The sequence below is a fragment of the Zalophus californianus genome, chromosome 1 (assembly GCF_009762305.2).
Source record: "Zalophus californianus isolate mZalCal1 chromosome 1, mZalCal1.pri.v2, whole genome shotgun sequence".
NCBI classification, from domain to species: domain Eukaryota; kingdom Metazoa; phylum Chordata; class Mammalia; order Carnivora; family Otariidae; genus Zalophus; species Zalophus californianus.
The window spans coordinates 88,538,587-88,560,023 of NC_045595.1; the positions used below are offsets into that span (position 1 = coordinate 88,538,587).

General features: G+C 41.9%; 1 protein-coding gene and 1 long non-coding RNA gene across 6 annotated transcripts in view; both read right to left on the minus strand.

Moving 5' to 3' along the window:
- CPNE4 (copine 4) overlaps positions 1-21,437 on the minus strand; it is a 499,753-nt gene that overhangs the window by 462,419 nt on the left and 15,897 nt on the right. Inside the window, exon 2 of one of the 5 annotated variants that reach the window (XM_027586335.2) lies at positions 19,771-19,851. The exons of 3 other annotated variants lie outside the window; for them this stretch is intronic. The gene's annotated coding sequence lies outside the window, so the exon portion shown is untranslated. Of the gene's footprint in view, positions 1-4,204; positions 4,550-19,770; positions 19,852-21,437 lie in introns of those variants that run through there. One more of the 5 variants, XM_027586336.1, reaches the window with a different exon arrangement.
- On the minus strand, positions 4,731-17,472 carry LOC113918129. The gene is made up of 3 exons (XR_003518449.2): positions 17,368-17,472; positions 5,188-5,284; positions 4,731-4,873 (listed from the first exon to the last, which is right to left on the minus strand). It is a non-coding gene; the product is annotated as an uncharacterized LOC113918129 (long non-coding RNA).

Consider the following 21,437-nt stretch of genomic DNA (forward strand, 5'->3'; position numbering starts at 1 on the left):
ACAAAACAAAACAAAACAAAAACCTCCATGGGTGCTTGGTTTTTCATGGTATGCCTACTGCAGAAAGAGAAATCCAGATAAGTTTCCCCTCATCCCTCATCAAGCTGCCTAGATTGTCTTAATACTATCAATTTACCTTTTCCTCAAACCAAGGAATTTACCAGACATGGTTTGATTCAAATTACACACTGAGCAGTTCCTATTGAGAGAGGAGGAGCAAGTGCTGAGTTAATAATAGTGAAAGGCACAATGGAAGATGGCTGCTTGAGTTAGGTCTCCAAATAGGTGGATTCTCCACTGGGCACTGTGGCATCAGACTAGGACTGATGGGGGTAGCATTAGTTTGGGGTCTATGTACAAATTCAATCGTAACTTGCCTCTTTTCATACCTCTGTTTATAATATTCAGGACACATGCATACCCGGGGCCAATGCAAAGAGAAGCTGATACGGGGAAGATTCTATTCCAACGTCCCCATTGGTTGTCCATTTCTTCCATGGAGTATAAAATTCAGGGATTCTCTTCTCAATTCATATGATGAACAGGTCCAGTTCTCTGCTCCTACATAGTACAAGGTCAGCTAGATTGAGAAAGGGAAGACTTGGAGGTAGATATCACCAGGCATTTTTTCTCTCTTGTCCTTCTCTGCCACTCCAGGAACTCCAAGAGCATAGAAATGCTGATTTTTCCTGTCTTTGAACTTCAAAGATCCCCTGTTGCTGTGGCTACAGGCATTCTAGATAACAATCCATGAGCAAGACAAGAAAACCATGTCCAATGGCTAACCCCACCGTGTGTAGTAATTACCCTGTAAGGTAAGTGCTTCTTCCTCCACCCTTACCCCCTTATTTAGGATGGCTACAAGGAACTATATTGGGAGAAATATATTTTAGCAGTACTAAACATTAGATGAGCCAATCTGGTCACGTGACAGCTTACAAGTGTGTTTTCCAATTTGCCACCAACAATTTCTCCCTAGATATCAAGGCACATAGGGCAAATGCCTCACATCTCCAGCTGTGACCCATTTTTATCCAGGTTTTGAATATGTTTAAAAAATTGAATTAAGTTCCTTCATCTGACAATGGCAGGAAAGAAGACATCTTCCAGAGTGGCATTTTCTTAAGAGTTTCTGATCCACTAAGAAACGGTTCCCATATATTCATCCATCAAATACACAGTGTGCGCTTGCTATGTATTGGGTACTGAGGCTAACACAGTAAGTAAGATAGATGGAGTTGTAGCAATTAGGAATTTAATTACTCATTCCTGTATGCACTTCTTCATCAAATGTTTACTGAGTGCTTACTACATATCATGCCAAATTCGACCACAGAATAGTCTAAACCTATTAAAACTAAACAATTGTCAACCAATTTGGATTATGGAATGAGAGTAGTAGAACAGATAGGCCCTATCCCTAGCTTATGTTATAATGGAAGAAAATTATCAGATTATAAGAAATGCTATGCAGAGTATTAAAATAGAGTCATGTGCTAAAGATGGACTATGTGATTATATAGGATGGGTGGTCAGGGAAGGCTATGATCTGAGTGATACAAAAGAGACAGTTACATGATGATAAGGGACAAAGGTATTTTATACACAGAGAACAGCATTCCTGACAAAGGAAAGAACTAGCATAGAGGTTTTATAGCAGGAAAAACCTTAGTGTGTTTGAGGACAAATAAGAAAGACAATGTACCCTATGACCCAGAAATCTCAATCCTAGATATTTATATAGGGTGAAAAAGATAGTTTTGCACACAAATGTACATGAACAGCAGCCTTATTGATAATATCCAGCAACTGGTACAAGGACAAAGTGTGTACAGCCATGCAGTGGAATATTAGTCAGCAATTCAAAAGAATGGGCTTGTAAGGACATGGATAAATCTCAGGAACACTGTGTTTAGTGAATAAGCCTCATATAAATGTCTCCATTTATATGAAGTCCCAAAGAGGAAAAAGAAATCTATGCTAGAAAAAATCAGAATGGTGTTTGCAACATTGGATTCTAGTTGATATAATTAGAAGAAAATGTACTGATGTCTGCAATTTACTCTGAAATGCACCAAATATAAGCTGGATTAATAGAAGAGTAAACTAATGGATAGATATGTTATCTATTCAACTAAAATTGTAACAGTAGAACCTAACTGGTGGGTACACAGGTGTTTACTGTAAAATACTTTCAACTTTTCTGATATTTCCATTTTTTCATAATAAAAGTTTGGGAAAGAAAAGAAGGTCAGTACAACTTGAGCACCCTAACGTGATGATGACCAGTATTGATTAAATCATCTACACAAGTAAAAGTATTTCACTATTGTGTTTTTTGGCTGAAAATAATACTTCTTTTCTTCCATTCAATTGGTTTCATGGTTTCTAGTTGATAAATGATAAATTCGGTAGTCATATAGCATTTCCTCAGTGCAGCTGATTCAGCAACAATGTCCAGTGAATACTCACTATGCCCTGGCACTATGCTGAAAGAACTAGGAAAAAAATAGGCGTTATTTATCCCTGCTAAAAAGAAGCTTGCAAAAATAGTTGGGGAGATTGGGCCAACTTGTATGAAATCATTAGAGAATAACCTGGAAGAGATAAAATAATAATGCTACCATAGAAATGGGATTTAAAGAAGAAAGTGATTGGCAAAGAGGAACCTCTGAGTGGGCCCACAAAGACAGATAACCTGGATTCAGCTGCAGAATGTAAATAATAAGTGGAGAAAAGGCAGTGTGAGTTCTCCTAGTCACAATGCAATGTTTATTAAGTACTTACTATGTGTTGAGCTGTGCTAAGAACATTACATTAATTTAATTTAAGAAATACTTATCCTCAAGTGCTAGGGACAAAACAGGGCACCATTTTTGGTCTTTTGGTTTTTAATTTAATGGACCTTACATTCTAATTAGTTTGGGGGGAAAGTAACAGTCAATAAACAATATAAATAAAATATCCAGTTTATTAGTGATAAGAGCCAAGACAAAGTATGAAGCAGGGAAGAAGGATATAAAATGTTAAAGTGGAGGTAAACATTTTAGATAAGGGAAATCTCATTGAAAAGAGAATTCTTGAGTAAAAACATAAAGGATTAGAGAGCTGATGATTAGGGTTTCAGAGGAAGAACATTCCAGGCAGATAGAACAAACCATAAGCGCAAATGTCCAGAAGCAGACTCCACGCTGAGTGCAGAGCCCCACCTGGGGCTGGATCTCATGACCGTGAGGTCATGACGTGAGCCAAACCAAGAGTGGCAGCTTAAACAACTGAGCCACCGAGGTTCCCCTCCATTTTTTGATGTTTAACATATTTGAAATGCTCCTGCTTCTGCCTCTTTCTCTCTGCCCTTCTCCCCATTCTCGCTCTCTAATCTTTTACATAAAAGATTGTATTTATTTATTTGAAAAGAGAGAGCGAAAGAGAACACAAGCTGGGGTGGGGAGAGGGAGAAGCAGGCTCCCCGCTGAGCAGGGAGCCTGACATGGGGCTCAATCCCAGGACCCCGGGATCATGACCTGAGCCGAAGACAGACGCTTAACCGACTGAGCCCCCCCAGGTGCCCCAAAAATAAATAAAATCTTTTTAAAAAATGGACATTATCTCATGTAATCCCACAGCGGTCAGCCCTATGAGCTGTGTCCTATTATCATCCACATTTTACAGGTGAGAAAACTAAGGCACAGAAATGTTAAGACAGCCTCAACTCAAAACAAAACCTCAGTAAAATTAGGCATGACCATGTCAGAACAAAGTGGCTTTAATGTACAAGCATAGTCTTTCTGATCTTCGCTTTGTATTGCAAGTGTTACCAGGAGAGAAAAGGCTAAGCTTCTTAATATTAAAACCCGAGCAAGAAAGCAAAGCAAATTCAACTAAATCCTGATTACCAAATGATTTATTTGGCTGGCTAGAGAACAAGAAGGTCAACTAGGTTGACCAAAAGATAACTTGATTTGAGTAGATGAGGATTGTGATTAATCTTAATGCCGAAGAACCAAAATAAAATACTTTCCTAAAGGGGCAGGGGGAGAGTCTTATCCAGGTGTGATGAGTAGATAATGCCAGCAATGTGGTTGCTTTAATCAATATACCACAGATGAAATGATAAAGGCAATCTGTCTGCAAATGAAAACTATAAATACATCACAAACATGATGTAGCAACTGTTACAAACAGAAACTCAAAGCCTACTGACCTGGTCCAGAGGAAATAGCTGGAGCCATGTAGTTCTCAGCATTTAAAAAAAAAAAAAAAATCCATCCATACTGAGTATGTGATTCCAAGCAATGATTCTTAAAAACAGCTCCATGCCTATATGAAGAGATGGAACATGGGCCTTCAGCCTTTCTCTCTCCATGCATTCCACAGATGAAAAGAATATCCAGAGACTCAAGGGACAAATCCAGGCTAAACCCCACATCTATAGGTCACACCACCGAGCCTCTCCAAATTATAGAAGGTTATTTAAGGCTTGCTCAGTGCAAAAAATCATTGGATGTTAACTCTGGTAGCCCATATGCAACTAAGCTCATTTTTCTAACTTCCCTAGATCGGCTCCTGCTGAATAAGATTGTTTTCCCATTTGTGATCCTTTTCAAACATTTTTATTTTCCTTAACAAGGTTATGCTGTTCCCAGTGAGTCCTGGGCTCCTTTCCGAAGGATGATATCACTGCAGACACAGCAGCACCAGCTACTAAAAATCTGTTAGGCTGCCAATCTTGTCGTCACCTCTGGCACCCACCTCCGCTGTGGCAACAGCCTCCCATGGCCGCTTTCTTGACTCCTCTTATTTGCCCCATCAGTCATCTCAATAGCACACCATGGCGTTCAGAATAGGATCTCAGAAGGCCAATGACCAATTACTGCAGAGATGGAGATATTAAATTAAACCCATGCCTCAGCAGAAAGCTTCAGAGGGACCCAGGAAGAAAAGGCGAGTGACACAGATCAAAGTGCTCATTAATGTGTAGCTGACTTGTCACTTTTATGGGAGTCTTTGTAAGGAGTTGAACTCTGATTTAAACAGGAATACAAGGCAATGATATTCCAGAGAAATTTAATTTTTCTTGCCACTTTTAACCCAAATACCTAAGCCTTTTTAATTATTTTTATTTTTTGCCAAGTTAGATCACATTCGAAAAATGTGAAATATGACAAGAAAGTCTTTATTAGGTACCTCTCTGCATGAAGCATTGGCCTTTGTTCTCCAGAAGCTTACAGTTTAGGAAATTGGGGATGCAGGTTTGAGGTGAGGAGGTATGCCTCTGTCGGGCCTGCAAAAAAAATCAATCAATGATGTCCATTTAGCAACTTAAAAAAAGAAAAAAACCCAACCATGAATCAATCCCTTTAAGAGTTATTTGCATCTCAAAGGCCATATTAAAACAATAATCCTGGGGGCGCAGTCCGTTAAGTGTCTAACTCTTGGTTTCAGCTCCGGTTGTGATCCCAGGGTGGTGAGATGGAGCCCTGCATCAGGCTCTGCACTCAGCGTGGCATCTGCTGGAGATTCTCTCTCCCTTTCCCTCTGCCCCTCCCACTCGTGCTCTCTCTCTCTCTCAAAAAAATAAATAAATCTTAAAAAAAAATCACCCTTTATAATAAAAATTTAAATAGAGGAATGTACCAAGCAACACCCATCTGATAGGCCAATATCCCCAAGAAGACAAGAGCTGTCCATTAATTAAACCCTCATCACTCAAAGTCTGGTCCTGCAATCAGCAGTCTCAGCATCTCCTAGAAACTTGCTGAAATGCAGAATCTCAGGCCCACTCCAGAGCCACTGATGCAGAATGTGCATCAGTGATCGGTATGCACACTGGGACTCAGGAAGCACTGAGTTCAATGAATAACCTCTGTGAGTCCTGAAAGGACCTCGTGGTCATAGACACACTCTGCTCATTTACTCATCGTTGGCAGCTGCAAGCCGTGACTGTACTCACTATACTGTAAGCCTGTGGGCCACACAGACGACATCATGGCTGCCACGTGAGGGACTGCAGTTAAGAGGTATGTGAGGGAATAGTGGGGCCATCTATCAAGAGGCAACTTCTCCATCTATTTGGGGTAATTCTCTGTAGTCAGGAGGCTTTGAGCTATTAGTCTGATGAGCCTCTTCACAAAGCCCCTGCTAGTCAGCTCACACTCCGCAGACCCTAGCACCTTGCCTTGCTTATTTGTTCCTGGGGAACAGGCAAGTGGAGCTCAAATCCCCCTCCTCTCATGACTAGGACAACAGGCGTACGATGACTCAAAAGCTGCACGCCCATCTCTCTCCTACTTCCAAAGGAAGCCATCCTCACATCATGCTTCTGGGTGGTAGGCCTCAGGCTCACCCTGAGTGCTCCATATGGGGTGATGAGTCAGTGGGGATCAGACCCCGGTAGATACATCATCCTTGCATTAGTATGAAGCATCCTAGTGGCATCTTTTTAGCATATATCCTGAGAGACAAGTGATTAAATTAAAATTCAACTAATATCTCTCTTCTCCATCCAAGTTTATTGGAATCTGGGAAAATAAGAAGTTACTTGATGGAAGAGAGTCATACAAGTCCTGATTAAAAAGACAAGGCTGCTGACAGTGAAGGGCCATGGAAGCTGAGCTGCTGAAACTTGCCAGCACCAGCATTTTAATTGCAAGATGACATTCATCAGAAGATACCGAATTAACTAACCTGGAAGAGCAGAAGGGGACTGTGATGTGGGGACTGGCTGACCCTAATTAAATTGGAATTTGTGATGAAAATGATGGTCCCGTCATCTCTGAACAGCATCTCTCTCCCTTCCTGCTCTCCGCATACTTCTCTCAACACCATCTATAAGTTCTAAATGACTTCAAAAAGAAAACAGAGCAAGAGAATAATTCCGTTCTGTGAAACAGAATTGCAAAAATACACACATAACTTTTAAGTATTCATTCTATATCTAAAATGTATCTTTTCTGCTTATTACATATCTAAACAAAACAAATAATGTTAATTTTTAGAAGTTGAATTTCAGCATAAAACTTCAGTAAAATTCAGAAAAGCATAGAAAACAAACTAACCATCAAGTTCAGAGATCACAGCTGTGAATATTTTGATGTATGGATTTTCAGTATGGGGGCAGGTGTGTGTGTAGAGAGAGAGACAGACAGACATAGAAATTGTCAGAGAGACAGAAACACAGAAATTTGGGATCATAATGCATATAGTTTTATATTCTATTAAGTTCCCTTAGCATCATTTTATGAAGGATTTTAACAATCTGATAGAAAATATTTTTACACTGACATAAAAAAAAAACCCAAGAACTCCAGGTAAGTCATCCCTTGAAACGGTATCAAGAAAATAGAACAATTTCTCAGAACAAAACATTCTTGATGGTTTAGAAGAAATATTCTTTTTTAAAAATCGCACCTACTGGTATAGCCAACAATACAGAAACTTCAAATAGCCAAATCTGGACTTGAGTCACTGTGGTTAAGCAAATGAAATTAAAATTAACATCACATGCCTAATGGAAGTGTAAGTCCATGAAACCACTCTGAAGAAATATCTTGGTATTATAGCTGTTACCTTTAATCCTTTCCATGAGTCAGTAGTAGAAAAAAAATAACCAATACCACTGAGGTAGAGTCTTGTGGAGCTCACTTTTATCTAGGTTTCCTCTCCTTCTGAGCACAAGGGAGAATTCCTCTTCTCCACCTTCTTAGCAGTCTGAGAGCATATGACCAAGTTCAGCAAATAGGATGTGACCAGAAGCAATGTGTGTCTCTTCAGTGACCACTGCAAGACAGTGCCAGCACCCAGCTGCCCTGCTGTGGTGACTATGAAGGAGGCCGTGTATTGAAATGGCAGAGCCAGAGATCAAGACAGTGCCTTGGACCACTGCTAATGGGGAACAACTGCTCTAGAGAGCTTTTCAGTAGTACTAAGCCATTGGGGTTATTTGTTAAGTTAGCATAATCTATCTTACACTAATATAGTCACACACACGCAAAAAAAGAATGAAATGTTCCATTCCAATCATATGTCCTATCATATATACATGATAGCTGTAGGCTTTACAGAAGAGAAGGAAGGCAACAATCTGTTAAGGCATTCTTCTTCCCCACCTGTCCACCTGATAAAACAAGTTTGGTCAGAAGGTGTGAAGGAACCAAAAGCAGGGATCTGGGAGAGCAGACCTCAGGGTCAGTTGACATTGACCTACTATGTCTAGTAGGCACCTACTATGTCTAGTCTAGTCTAGTAGTCACCTACTATGAGAAAAACCACTCTGCAGGGGCTTCTAGGAATAAAGAGGCTAATCAGGGATAGTCCCTGCCTTCTAGAAATGTAAAGTCTAACAGAGAAGAAAACCATAAGAGTACAAAGATAGGGCGCTTCCAACAGCTGTGTGACTTTGGGGAGGTCATTTATCTCGCTGAGCCTCAGCTTCATCATCTGTCGAATGGGGATTAAAAACAGTACTTTCCTCACTGAAGTGGTGTGAGAATAGAAGATCTAGCATAATGCCTAACACAGAGTATTTACTCATTAAATACCTACTACTGTTGTTTTTTATTTACCTTTTAATTACCTGGAATATTATTATTAACACAGAATTGTTTCTCCTTCTATTCAAGGAAAGTAGTCCCTTCCTCCCTCCCGAGTGTTAAAATATCCAATATTGTAGAAAGAGCACGGAATATGCAGCAGACAGTCCAAATGTGAAAAACTTCAACCCATACCCTGGGTCATGTGACTTCTGAAGCCCTCAGTTCTATCATCAATAAAACTGAGGTAACAATATCTTCCTTTCAGGACTCTTAGAAGGAATTGTGGAAATCAAGTGCATAACTCAGAAATACAAATTTCTTCCTCACTCCTCCCCATCTTTAAAAAAGATAACAAGAATAAAAGATGTAAAGTCTATTTACAACAGTAAGTAGATTATCCCTAAGTATCCTTCTGCAAAGCAATAAATATATACTGCAATTCCCCTTCCAAAGTCCTATAACTCACAACCCTCCATTTACTGAAACTTTAAAATTGTATTCGTTACCCACATTTTTTTAACCAGACATAAATTTTTCTTTTACCTTGGTAGTTCTGTGTGTTGAGCTGTTATATTAAAGAGGTGATTGAGAAATAAATTGTCTTTACCAGCAGCAAGCCATCAGGAGCAGTTAATCCCACCTCCTATGGATTTCTGTCTCACAGTCAATTGCTCATGTGTCAATTACTCAATACACCCACCATATTGCTGTATCCTACTATTTCTGTTCATCGCTACATCCTGCTTCCCTAAGCACCCAGCACAGAGCATGGCACAAAGTCTGTTCACAACAGATATCTCTGATGGTGAATGATATACATCTTTCCTAAAGGCATGTCTGAAGCAGACTTGGCATGAAAACTACCAGCGAGCAAAGGTCTTTGTCTCCATTTTCATTTTGAACCCCCAGCCCCTGGATTGGTGTCTGACACATAATAAGCATTTAATAAATGTTAATGGAATTAATGAAAAGCTTGCGACCTTAGAAATGTTAAGTAGAAATAATTAGGAGTCCTGAAAGATGACTTATCATTCCTTATCAAATAAGGATTGAAAGAAAGTTATTTTGGAATGGAAAACACCCATATTGAGTTCCAAGTGTGACACAGAGTATCAGGTATAACAGCCTAATGACTGAAGAGTAGTCCAAGAAAATCAGCCCTCTCCCAGACTTGGTATCTGTTTTTCTTAATGGTTCATAAATTGATACTGTGATAATAATAATCCTATTTATCAAATGCCTTCTATGCTTTGCAACTTCAAATACATTAGAACCAACCTTTACAACCATGCCATAATATACATACCATTATTCCTTTTTTAAGGACAAGGAAACAGGCTCAGAGACGTTAAGTAACTCATCCATGCCTTATGTGCAGGAAATGACTGAACTGGAATTTAAAACAGGCTCATCTGATCTTTCCATATGGAGAAATCAGTATATGTACACATGTGTGCACAGGGACATGAAGGTACAGGCATGGGTACACCTCACACTGTCGCTACAGTTCAGGATATGCCCATAAACCCTTTCATGAAGAAGAGTTCACTGAACTGAATTTCTAAAGATTTTTACAGTAACTTTCTTTAGCTCCAAAAAAATTACATCCTTAAAAAAATGCCTATTTAAAAAGCACATTATCAAGCCCCATGATGATATTACCCAGGAGAAAGACATCTCACTCTACACAGGATTATGAAAATTCACAAGCAGTCCACTTGTCTGGCAAACTATTCCAATGACCTCCCTAACCTTTTGCATCCTGGGATTATTAAACTGGGTTGCTGAACAGTGCAGATACCTGCTCTGTGACCAATACCCCAGGCTGTTTATTGACCTAAAACTCTCTGGAGGCTGTGCACTCAGAAAGCAGTGGGTCACTGCTGAGCTGCTCATGTCCTCTTACCTAATAGAAGGCATAGCTCAACAGGATGCCTGCTTGGAGCCAGAGGTAAGGGCTGGTGCTGGGCCACATGGCTGCTCTGGGTCTTTCTCTGTGGCAGATGTCAAGGTCTGCAGGGTGTTTTATTAAAGGAACAAAATGCAATGGCTTCAAGATACCAGCCCTCTTCCCCATAAAGCCTTGGCCTGTGTGGAGTCAAGATCCCCAAGGAACCCCAGCTCAGCTGCTCTTGGGGGTTGGGGCTGTCTGTTCTATAAGCTTCCGGAGCTCAACACAGCCTGTCCCCTTCCCTCCATGCTTGTTAGACACCCAGCATGGTTTTCAGAGGCCATGTTGATGCCATATGTTCATGCCACTGAAGCATTTTACTGCCTGAGCAGAGGCACTTAGCACAAGGAAGAGCACATTGTTTTCATAGCTGGTTGGCTCTTAATACTTCCCCAGGAGACTCCAGGCTCAAAGAGAGGGTGTCTGGGGAGTTTGGGAAGATGCCAACAAGGTAAAATGTTCCTAGTGACACAGTTCAGAATGTCAGCCAGGCAGAGAGAAAGGCCCAAGTCATTAATAACAGAATTTTGGTGCAAAAGAAAAAAATTAAGGAAAACAATAAAGAAATTACATATGCAGAGATTTTTTTTCTTTAATGGCAAATTAACATTACTTTATGTCAGTGATTCTCACTTGACCAGGGTCAATTTTGTCTCCCAGGGGATACTGAGCAAAGTCTGGAAATATTTTGGGTTGTCACAATGGGGCAGAAATGAGAGTGCTACTGGCACCTAGTGGGTAGAGACCAGGGATGAGGCGCAACATCCTACAGTGCACAGGACAGTCCCCAACAACAGAATTCTCTGGCCACAAATGTCAATAGTGTTGAGGTTGAGAAACACTGGGGTATATTAACACTGAACAGATAAGAAAGCTCCCTCTTCCCCTGCAACCTCATTGCACTAACAATTAAATTAGCCACATTCAGGGCGTGTAGGGAGGCATCAGGGCATAGAGTTTAAAAGTAGTATCATCTAAGTGTAAGATCTAGATTTAAATTTTAGGTGCTGAACTTTCTAGCTCTGCAACCTTGGACAGGTTAACTTTGGTGAGCCTCAGTTTCCTCTTCTGCCAAACACAGGCAGAACTGGCCACCCCCTAACTGGACAAAGTTTAAATTACATGAGATGATGATAAGAATGTATTTAGCACCATGTCAACACACAGCTACCAATACCTGAGTGATGATTCTTAAGGCTCAACAAAGTGAGGGCAAACAGAACAACACAGGGTTTTAAGAGAAATTTACCAAGTACCTTGGTAATTTGAGGGAATTTGAGTTTGAAAGATCTCAGGGATGCTCAGACCTGTTGCCTCTTTCCTTAGAGGGCTCTTTGGCTCCAGTGAGTCTCACCACTGTGTACTAACACCCCACAGGCCACCTTGTTGGCCTTCCTTAACTATTACTGTTCCATTGCTCAGCCCAGGTTATCTGGTCATTCTTCTGTCTAGATCTCCATTACCACAGGCCAAGCCTGACCCCAGTGATGATCTGGTCACAGAGAAGAAACTATTGATACCTGATACTCAGGCATGTATTTTCCTTCTGCATGGAGCCAGAGGGGCTCTGGTCTTTCTCTGCTGTTCCAATACTGAGCAGAATCAGGCCAGACTTAGCCACATCTGCCTTTGGTCCAACACCCCTCTGACCTCTCATAGCCAACATTTGCCTCAACATTGTTACCTCCAGTCTTCAGAGCCCTGTCCTCAGAGCAACCCTGAAGCTCTCCTCTCCTCAAGCCCCATTTCCTGGTGCGTGGTTTTCCCTGCTGGCTTCAAAGGCACCCCAGGCAGGGGAGCACCACAGAGCATGAGGAGAAGTGCTTAGCCAGCCACACAGACTGCCTCAAAAGGCCTTCAAATCAAAGAGTTCAGAGATACTTTGGAAACCATCTAGCATAGTTTCCCCTTGCTGGTAAAACTGAAGCTCAGAAAGAAGGGACCAGGAACTGCCACTAGCCCATGAGGTCCCTTTGTGCAAATTAGAAATGGCACCCATCTGGATGGAGGCATTCCTGAGCCAAGGTGAATACACAGCCTGACAAGTGCAAGAGGCCCAGATCTTGGGCCAAGACAGGTCTCACTGTCCACTGAACAATCCCCTACAAAAGCTCTTGGAAGGAGTTTGCCCAAAATCACAAAAATGAGTTGTCACAGAGCTGAGATAAGACAACTTCTTAGTAGAGTCAGTTATTTATGGAAAATGAGTGGCTCCTGAATTCTCTGTTGTCCTTGCAAAACAAGACTTATTGGTCAAAAAGTGGATTCACAATTCATCTTCCTTGTGGTCCCTTTAATGACAGAAAGGGGAAAGGCAGACAACTTGCCATGGTGTGGGCTCCTTGAGGATACTTCAGACAGAGCTGGTGGCCCAGAAAAACTCAACACATTCAAAGGAGTAAGGGGGCTCCAGTAGCTGGGGAAAGGGAACCCAATCACCCAGTTCAGAGTCAACAGTTGAATATGCAAGGTCAACTCCCAAAGGAGAGTTTTGTTTTGAAATTGTAACAGCCAGCATGGCATAGCTATGAAAACAGGAAATCTCTTCAGAGAAGCCCATTAAATTTCCCACCTCCTGAGTATTTCATTTGATTTTTGTGATGAGAAAAACATGGCATATTATTAGGGGCACCTTCAGTTGGAAATAGATGAGTGACTATATACTATAGCTTAAGCAACATCTGTTTTCCTGAATGGGAACCAGTTGCTGATGTCAACTTCCTTATATTGCCTCGGGACAAAAACTTCCCCCTCTTCCTCTGTCTAATCTATAGGTCAAGGGTCAGCAGACATTTGATATAAAGGGCCACATTTCTTCAGTTCTGTAGGCCATATGGTCTCTGTCACAACTACTCAACTCTGCCATTGTAGCACAAAACCAGCCACAGACAGATAATATGCAAACTCATGATTGTGGCTGTGTTCCAATAAAGCTTTATTTATAAAAACTGGTGGTTAGTTAGATTGGACTCATGGGTCACAGTCTGCTATCCCCTGCTCTAGATGGTACTGAGCATGAGGTGGGCAGAACCTTAGCCCCTGCTCATTGACAGGTTTTAAAGCCACCAAGATGGGATGTTCCTAGACAAACAGAAATGAGAACCCAACATGGCAAGGGTGGGAAAACCTTACTCTGATTCTATCCTTGATTATCATGGAGTTGGGAAGAAGATTAAACAGAGGAGACTGGTATCATGTAGTAAGAGAAGGGACTTATCTGGAGCATGGATGCTTCATTCTAAGATATGCCCCAAATGCTAGTTCCCATGGCATCTGTCTGGGCATCATGTTAATAAATTAGTATAAGATTCTGAAAACCAGACTGGTCTCTCCTCTACATTTTCTCAGGACACCAAAGGGGTACAACCACCAAAAAGAAGGCCTTGGTAGCAGGAGCATATTTAAGAATTCATGTATGTTGTATTTCTTTAGCCAATTATATGGCTGTATCACCAAAGCAAAGAGGATTTCTCAGAGGCCTAAAATCTGGAAGCCATTAACATTACTACAGGCTTTACCTTTTCTTAGGAAACAGGGAGTTCTGCTCCATGTTTGCCAGACCATGAGGGAGAAGGCTAGTGTACACCCCCAGGCATAACAACTCATTCTTTACTAGAGAGCAGAACACAAGACCAATTCCTTCTTCACGAGTAAAAAAATATTGTTTTCCAGATTATGCCATAATCCCTCCAGGACAGGGACCATATTTTGTACTTCTCAGTATTATTATACCCTTGCCCAGTGTCCCCACAGGTCAAATAATAATTGCTAACATCTAAGGAACAATTGTTCTACGTCAGGCATTATTCAGAGTGCTTTAAGGCCCTTCTCATTTAGTAACCTCACAACAACCTATGACTCAGGGCCCACTATTTTTATTATTCCACACTGACAAATAATGGAACTGGGACACAAAGAGATTGAGTAATTTGCCCAAAATCATGCAGCTGCAAGTGATGGAGTCCAGATTTGAACCCTGGTATCCCAGTTCCAGAGCCAGTGCTCTTAACTTCTGTGTAATACTGCTTCTAATAATGCAACCAATATAGGTGATCAATAAATGTTTGGGGCCAATGACAGTAGTCACTCTGAGAGATGAGAAACAAAAACCAAGGTCTGGATTGAAGCTAAGCCAAATTGTGCATGATTGTCAGTAGACTCATTCTGAGCCACTCTCTCCTGAGGTGGGCAACACTGTACTGTCTTGTCCCCTCTCAGAGGGAGCTGAGTTCTAAGAGTGGTGGATGCCATTGAAAGGGCTATAAGGAGACAGGTCTGCAGCTCTGTTTAAGAAAGCCCATTTTCAATAGCATCAGGCTGGAATGCCCTGGAAATAAGCCAACAGCTGGAAATGATGCTCTCTCTAGGTAGGTTCAGAACCTTCCCTAAGGGGACAGGGTAGAGAAAATGGCCCCAGGGCAAACATCCACTCCCACCTCCCGGTCTCTCCAAGATCCCGCTTCTGGGGAATGCAGGGGTCAAGCATTCTGAATTTCCCAGTGATTGGGACGAAGACTAGAGGTAGCTGAGGAGGAAGTGGAGGAGAAGCTCTACTTAGCAGGGGTTAGAAATGATGGCCTTCTTCATTACAACACTTGGATTTTCCTTCCTCAATATCCAGATTATTTTGTTTTTTTCTTTTCCTTTTTTTTTAATGTTTTTGATTCAGAAGCTATTTTAATCTGTTTTTCTTGTCTAACATTGGCACTTGGGAGTAGGAAATGTAGTCTAATTATAGTTTTGATTACATCCCATGGTATATAGGGAGGGTCACACTTCTATTGTCTTTTAATATATTGTGTTTTTGGCTTCTGTCTTTCACAAAACAGTACTTAATAGTTTCGAGCAATTGGATAGCTTTTAATTAGCTCAGTATTCTATACCTCCAAAGTCATTATATCATGTTATGAGAGAGTGTGCAATAAGTCTGACTGCTTTTTTTAACTGACAATATTTTTCAAACAGACCCTATCTATCTTTGTGAAAGACCTCTATATTCTTGAAAAATATTTTATCCTCCATTTTAAAAATCTTTCTTCAAAATTCTGTTAAATCACTCCTACTGAAATGTAAAACAAAACTATTTGATTTACTCTGTTGATCAAATATTTAATTTCCTTATCATTGCTTTTTTTGTCTAACATATTTTGGTATTAGGGTATAAAAATTCTGTGTATCAAATGATTTCCAAGAGTCAGAGAATCTTTATTCAGATTCTGGTTTTTCTTTAACCTGCTAAAGAGCTGGTCCAAATCACTTTGGCCCAAATCATTACATTTCTCTGTACCTACGTTTCCCTCATTTATAACATGGAATTGAACAAAACATTTCAAAATTGGGCACCTGGGTGGCCCAGTCAGTTAAGCAACTGCCTTCAGCTCAGGTCACAGTCCCGGAGTCTTGGGATTGAGCCCCGTGTCAGGCCCCCTGCTCAGTGGGAAGTCTGCTTCTTCCTCTCCTCCTGCTTATGCTCTCTCTCTGTCCCTCTCTTTCAAGTAAATAAATAAAATCTTTTTAAAAAAATTTCAAAATTGCCCTTTGACAATACCATTCTAGGATAGCTTATAGTGAGGCTTCCATTTACCACCAGGACCATCTTGCCTCTTTCTTTCTGCTACAAGATAACCCTTTTAACCAGATTTCATCTGATGAAGGAAGGAGGAAAAAAATCGAATAGACCCTAAGCATCACCACACTGTCCTTGGAAGGAAAAAGAATTCTTTGTTCTAACTCCCAGACACACACACACACACACACACACACACACACACACACACACACACGACATATATGACACCTGAATATGAACTTTCCAATAATCAGTTGTAATATACCAATGAGAAAATATATTTTTTGAGCAGCCAGAAAATATTTGACAAAGGGATTATTTCCTTAAGGGCAAAAATCAAAAGGACAAGGTGAGGGGATTCCAGCCATCCTATATCTCCTAAGGAATGCTGCCAATGAGGGTAAACTGTTAAATGCATCACATGGAACAATCACAGAGAAATGCCAGCCTCAGCTGGAACAAATTTAGAATCTTGAACTTCACCAGAGTGTATCAGTCAGATTTCATTCAAGTCACTGCCAGGAAAGAGCCAGACATCAGTCTAGGATCAGGGCTCATCAGGCACCTGAAAATAAAATACTCCTTCATGGACTGGAGATACTGGAAATAAATACTATGAATTGGTTTCAACTTGTAAGACATACATTTACTATGGAAACATCCAAGAACACAGGTTAAATGTACATATCAAGGAGCAAGAAAAACAGGAGAGTTTCCTGACCTATAAGATTGAACAGTGTAAAAGTCAAGACAATCTCTAAGATCCTAGTAACCCGGAGCCGCTGCAATAAAAAGCAAACAAGAATCTAACAACATGCCAAGCACTGCATCCTGGATTGGACTCTACCATACTGGATCAGCCACACCAGGAATTCCAACTGAGATCTTTGACTTCCTGGCTCTCTGAGATCTCCAGCACATCAGACATTCACCCTAAGAGTGGCACTTTGGCTCACCCAACAGCTGCCAAAAGTTAAAGACTAGGATTTCAACCACAGCTGGGAAATACACCTCAAATGCTCTCTCCTCAATTCAGACTTCCATTCCAAGTGGCTCTTCACATGCAGCATAAACTGACCAATCTACTGATCAAGGCAGGATCTGAGATAAACTGAATGATTTCCCTGAGCCCATTGCCAGCTGAAGAGAAGTGGCACCTGGGGGGAAAAATGGAAACTAGATGGGAGAAGGCAGTGTGGTCAGGAGAGGAGAAGCCAAAGGAGTTGGAAGAGAGGAAAACAGCTACCCCTGGAACTTGCCCTTGGAAAAGGAAGATGGGGGTCGGGGGGAGGGGATGCTGAGCTTTTACTTACATCAGTCTCCCTTCCTGGACTGAAATTTTCTCCTCTTTAAATATTAAAATCCTCTTTGAAACCCCAGTTTACATTACTTTGCTCTAAGACTTCCCCAAACCCATCCACCCCACAAAAAATGCTCCATTCCCTGAACTCAGAATGTCTCTCATTCCACTCACCTAGCAATGATGCTCTGACATCTGACATCAGACAATGATGCAGTAACACTGTCTCACATCATCTCACATTCTTGTTTTGTGACATCATATAACTGTTACACTATTATTTGGCTTCTCACATACACACGCCTTGATTCCTAACTTTGATCTTAACACTCTTGAAAGGGAAGTCCATAATTATTTTAGCGTTTTTCTCTAAGGCAGTAAACTGCACATGGCAGGTGTTCAACATACGCTAATGATTAAGGAAGACGAAAAAGGAAGGTAAGAGTAGCGGAGAGGTAACACAGAACAAAAATGGGCCCCACGGTAGCATGAGGGAGGGAATCAGAATTCCACGCAAGCTAAGAACCAACAGCACCCTGGAGACACTGGATACATCTATTGATTTAAAGAAAGGATGTCAGGAAAGGAAGAATGGACGGAAGAAAAGGATGATAAAAAGGGAAGAAAATATGAAGGGTTAGGATGGAGAAGAGCAGAACGAAAGAAAGGAAGGATGGAAAGAAAAATGGAAAAGCAGAAGAAAGGGTGGGAGGAAGGAGGGTAGAATAAAAGAAAAGGAAGGGGCAGAGGACAAGTCTTACCCTTGAACTTCTGGATCTTCCATTTTTATATTATTTCTTCTTCCGAAATATTCTTTGGTGCCTTACAGGCACCCAGCACCTAGTCCCAGGCTTGTCGGTGCTCCTTCATAAAGCTGTGTGTAAACCACCTCCAACATCCATTTGCTTCACTGGCCAGCACCCACCATCTCCTGCAGGTACAGTGCCACTGATCTTGGGAAGTCAGCCCCAGGAAGGCTGCATTTCATGGCCCAGGGCTTATAGCTCTGGAGGATGTCCGGGCAGAAGCCTGAGGCACTACTGGCTGGCCACCAGAAGTTGCAGTAGGAGGTCTTCTCCTCTTATTTGTGCCAAGGTGTCACATGACACACTCAGTCCACTGGCTCCCTGGGCAGCCCATCGGGGAATCAGGGCTCTGAGGCTCCACGGGGTGGGGGCAGGGGAGTGCCTCTGAGGATACTCACTGGGATCCAGCCATGCCTCCTTCACCACCAACCCCCTGAGGCGCTGCCATTGCGCCTCCTCCATCTGCCCCTGAAGACCCAGACACTCAATCTGGACTGTGCCCTGGACAATGCAGGAAGGCTAGAGTCTACATCCTGACAAATGCACAGCTCTTTGTGGTAACCCAAAAAAAGATCCCAGGCAGCTCTGGGCTTCCCAAGATGTCTCCAGCCCTACTGTTCCCTTTTCCCTCTAACAGAAATGCCACAACATTATAAATGTTCATGTACATACTTTTTTAAAAAGAAATTTGCCATGAGAAACATATCCACTGAGGAGACAATGAAGGGGTTGTTGATGGGAAAGGGAGAAGGTCTATATCCGTAAACCCCTGAAATTAGCAGCAGACTTGGGTACAAATAGGTGTGTTTGCTTTTTAAGGGAGAAAGTCCATGGCTTTCAGTAGATTCTCCAAGGGAACGGTGACCTAAACAAGATTAAAACTATCACCCTATATAAGGCAAATTGCTGGGGACTCATCAATCAGGAAAAGCATGCCTGGTTAGTTTGCCAAAGACAACTGAATTTCATGAGGAATTAACTATTTCACTAAAATGACAACTGAATTTTAAAATAAGAGCTTTCCTCCCCTTCTACCCTGAATCTCAGAGGTGAACAGTCTTTGTGCCTGTCCGTACCCACCAGCCCTGCAGCCTGTGTCTGCTGGCGATGGCAGGGGAAGGCCATTTAAACTTGTGACACTTCATTAAGCCCATGCCCACTGCCATCACAACTCTAAATTAAAGTAAACCAATTCCAAATGAGCAAGCCTTGAAATGCTCTCCCTTCTGTCCATCCAAACACACTCTATAGAAATAAAATGAGCAGTTTTAGAGGAGGTTACGGTTGTAATACATCACATCGTCTTGAAACTTAAAATATCACTGGAAGTATAACCAGAGATATATGTGAAATATTTCACTAAGCCCTAAATTAGCACCGCAGGGACATGAAGGGTGATTCAATTGCTACAGAATAAAATGAAGCCGAGAAAAATCAGGGCGATGCACTTGAGCAAGCACTGAAACGCAAAATAATGGGAAAATCTGCTTTATCACTTTATTTTTAAAAAGGCGTTAGCAGACTCTGCAGCTGTTAATCACTGCTCACATATGGCATGGCTGTCACCTTTATGAATCATGTTTTATCTTGAAAAGATTGTCCTTTATTACCTTTCCTTTTGCACGTTCCTAAGGAGATGTGAAACAAGAAAATAGGAAAAGCTCTGAGGTTCTCCATGCCAGGATCAACATCTACAAATAAAGCAAGCAGGGAAGTATGTTAAAGTTTTAAATTACGTCCAATTTTGTGAAGCTGAATATTAGCATCTTCATTTCCAAGCTGCAGAAACAGTGCCATCTCTTACCCAAAGGAACTTCTAACTCTTAAGACTTTGCCTTGATAGCACATGAAATCTAAGCCCTAGGTAGCGAGTAGCAGAAATACTCAGATAGCTCTTGTTTTAGATGCAGGATCTGAATAAATTTGATTCAAAATAAAAGACATGGTATTGCATCAGTCTGTAACCTTACCTCTGAAAAATAAATTTAATGAATGAAGGTAAATATACAGTAACTGGGACCTATAAAGATACACATATAAAAGAATAAGAAATGTTTACAATCATATGCATATGATTTATCCACTTTATTTTTTTAAAGATTGTATTTATTTATTTGAGAGAGAGAGAGAGAGAGAGCACGAGCACAAGCAGGGGGAGGAGCAGAAGGAGGAGCAGATTCCCCACTGAGCAGGGAGCCTGACTCAGGGCTGGATCCTGAGACTCCAGGAGCTGAAGGCAGACACTTACCTGACTGCGCCACCCAGGTGCCCCTGCCCACTTACTTTAAAAAAACAGAATGAGAGGCAACCAGTATGAAACTCAAGGCTCAGGAAATGTGCCTCAATGCTCTCTCTTGACACAACCCTGCCACTTTAACTGAGCGGCTACATTTGCCATACTTCGGCAGACCAAAAAACAGTCACTCTGCGTCCAGTCCTGAGACTAATGGCTCTCAGAACTTCTAAGAATTAGGAGCTCTTGGAAACTAACATCCTAGAAAGGAACAAATTCTGCTCTTCAGCCGGAAGGACCAGAAGGCAGTCTTTCCAGGCAACACACCTTTACCCATGGAGCTCCGGGGTGCCAGAGTCAGAAGGTGGTACAAACAGCATGGTGCCGGTGTCAGCTCTGTCTGGTCCTCCTCCCCTCTTCTTTCTGAATGGGAAGTGGTCTGGGTCCTGCCTGTGAAAGCCAAGAGCTTGTGGGCCGGCTTTCCCGCCTCAGCCCCAGGGCTGCTCACGATATTGCTTGCTCTCAGATCCTGCTTGCTCTCAGCTGTCGGACCTGCCAGTGAGGAAGCCACTTACTTACCATGAGGGGAGGCAGGCAGGGCTGCTCCATCTGTACCCAGTGCTCTGGATGCTGGAGTGCCCGAAAGGAAACCCGGGCGCCGCCTGGGATGTGGATGCAGAGGCTGAGGCTCTGCTCGCATCTCAGCAAAGGCAGCATGACACCCTCCCAAATGAACGAATTAATAAATGATAACCCCTTGGTCAAATCTGTGGAACTGAGCACATGGAAACCCTGTCCCCAGGAAAGGGGACAGCGGGAACTCCAGTCCCAAAAGAGGGGCACAATGTATGCTTTGAAGCAGGAGTTGGCTACCCAAACACACCACAGAGCATGAGCCTTTCTCCCAGGATGACACATCTCTTATTCCCCTCTCCCCAGAGGTGGAGGACAGTAAGAACCAGGAGATTACCATCACCTCTCCCTCCTCCATCCCCCACCAAGTAGGCAATCAATAGCTCTCTATCCCCCTGTATGGCAATTTTG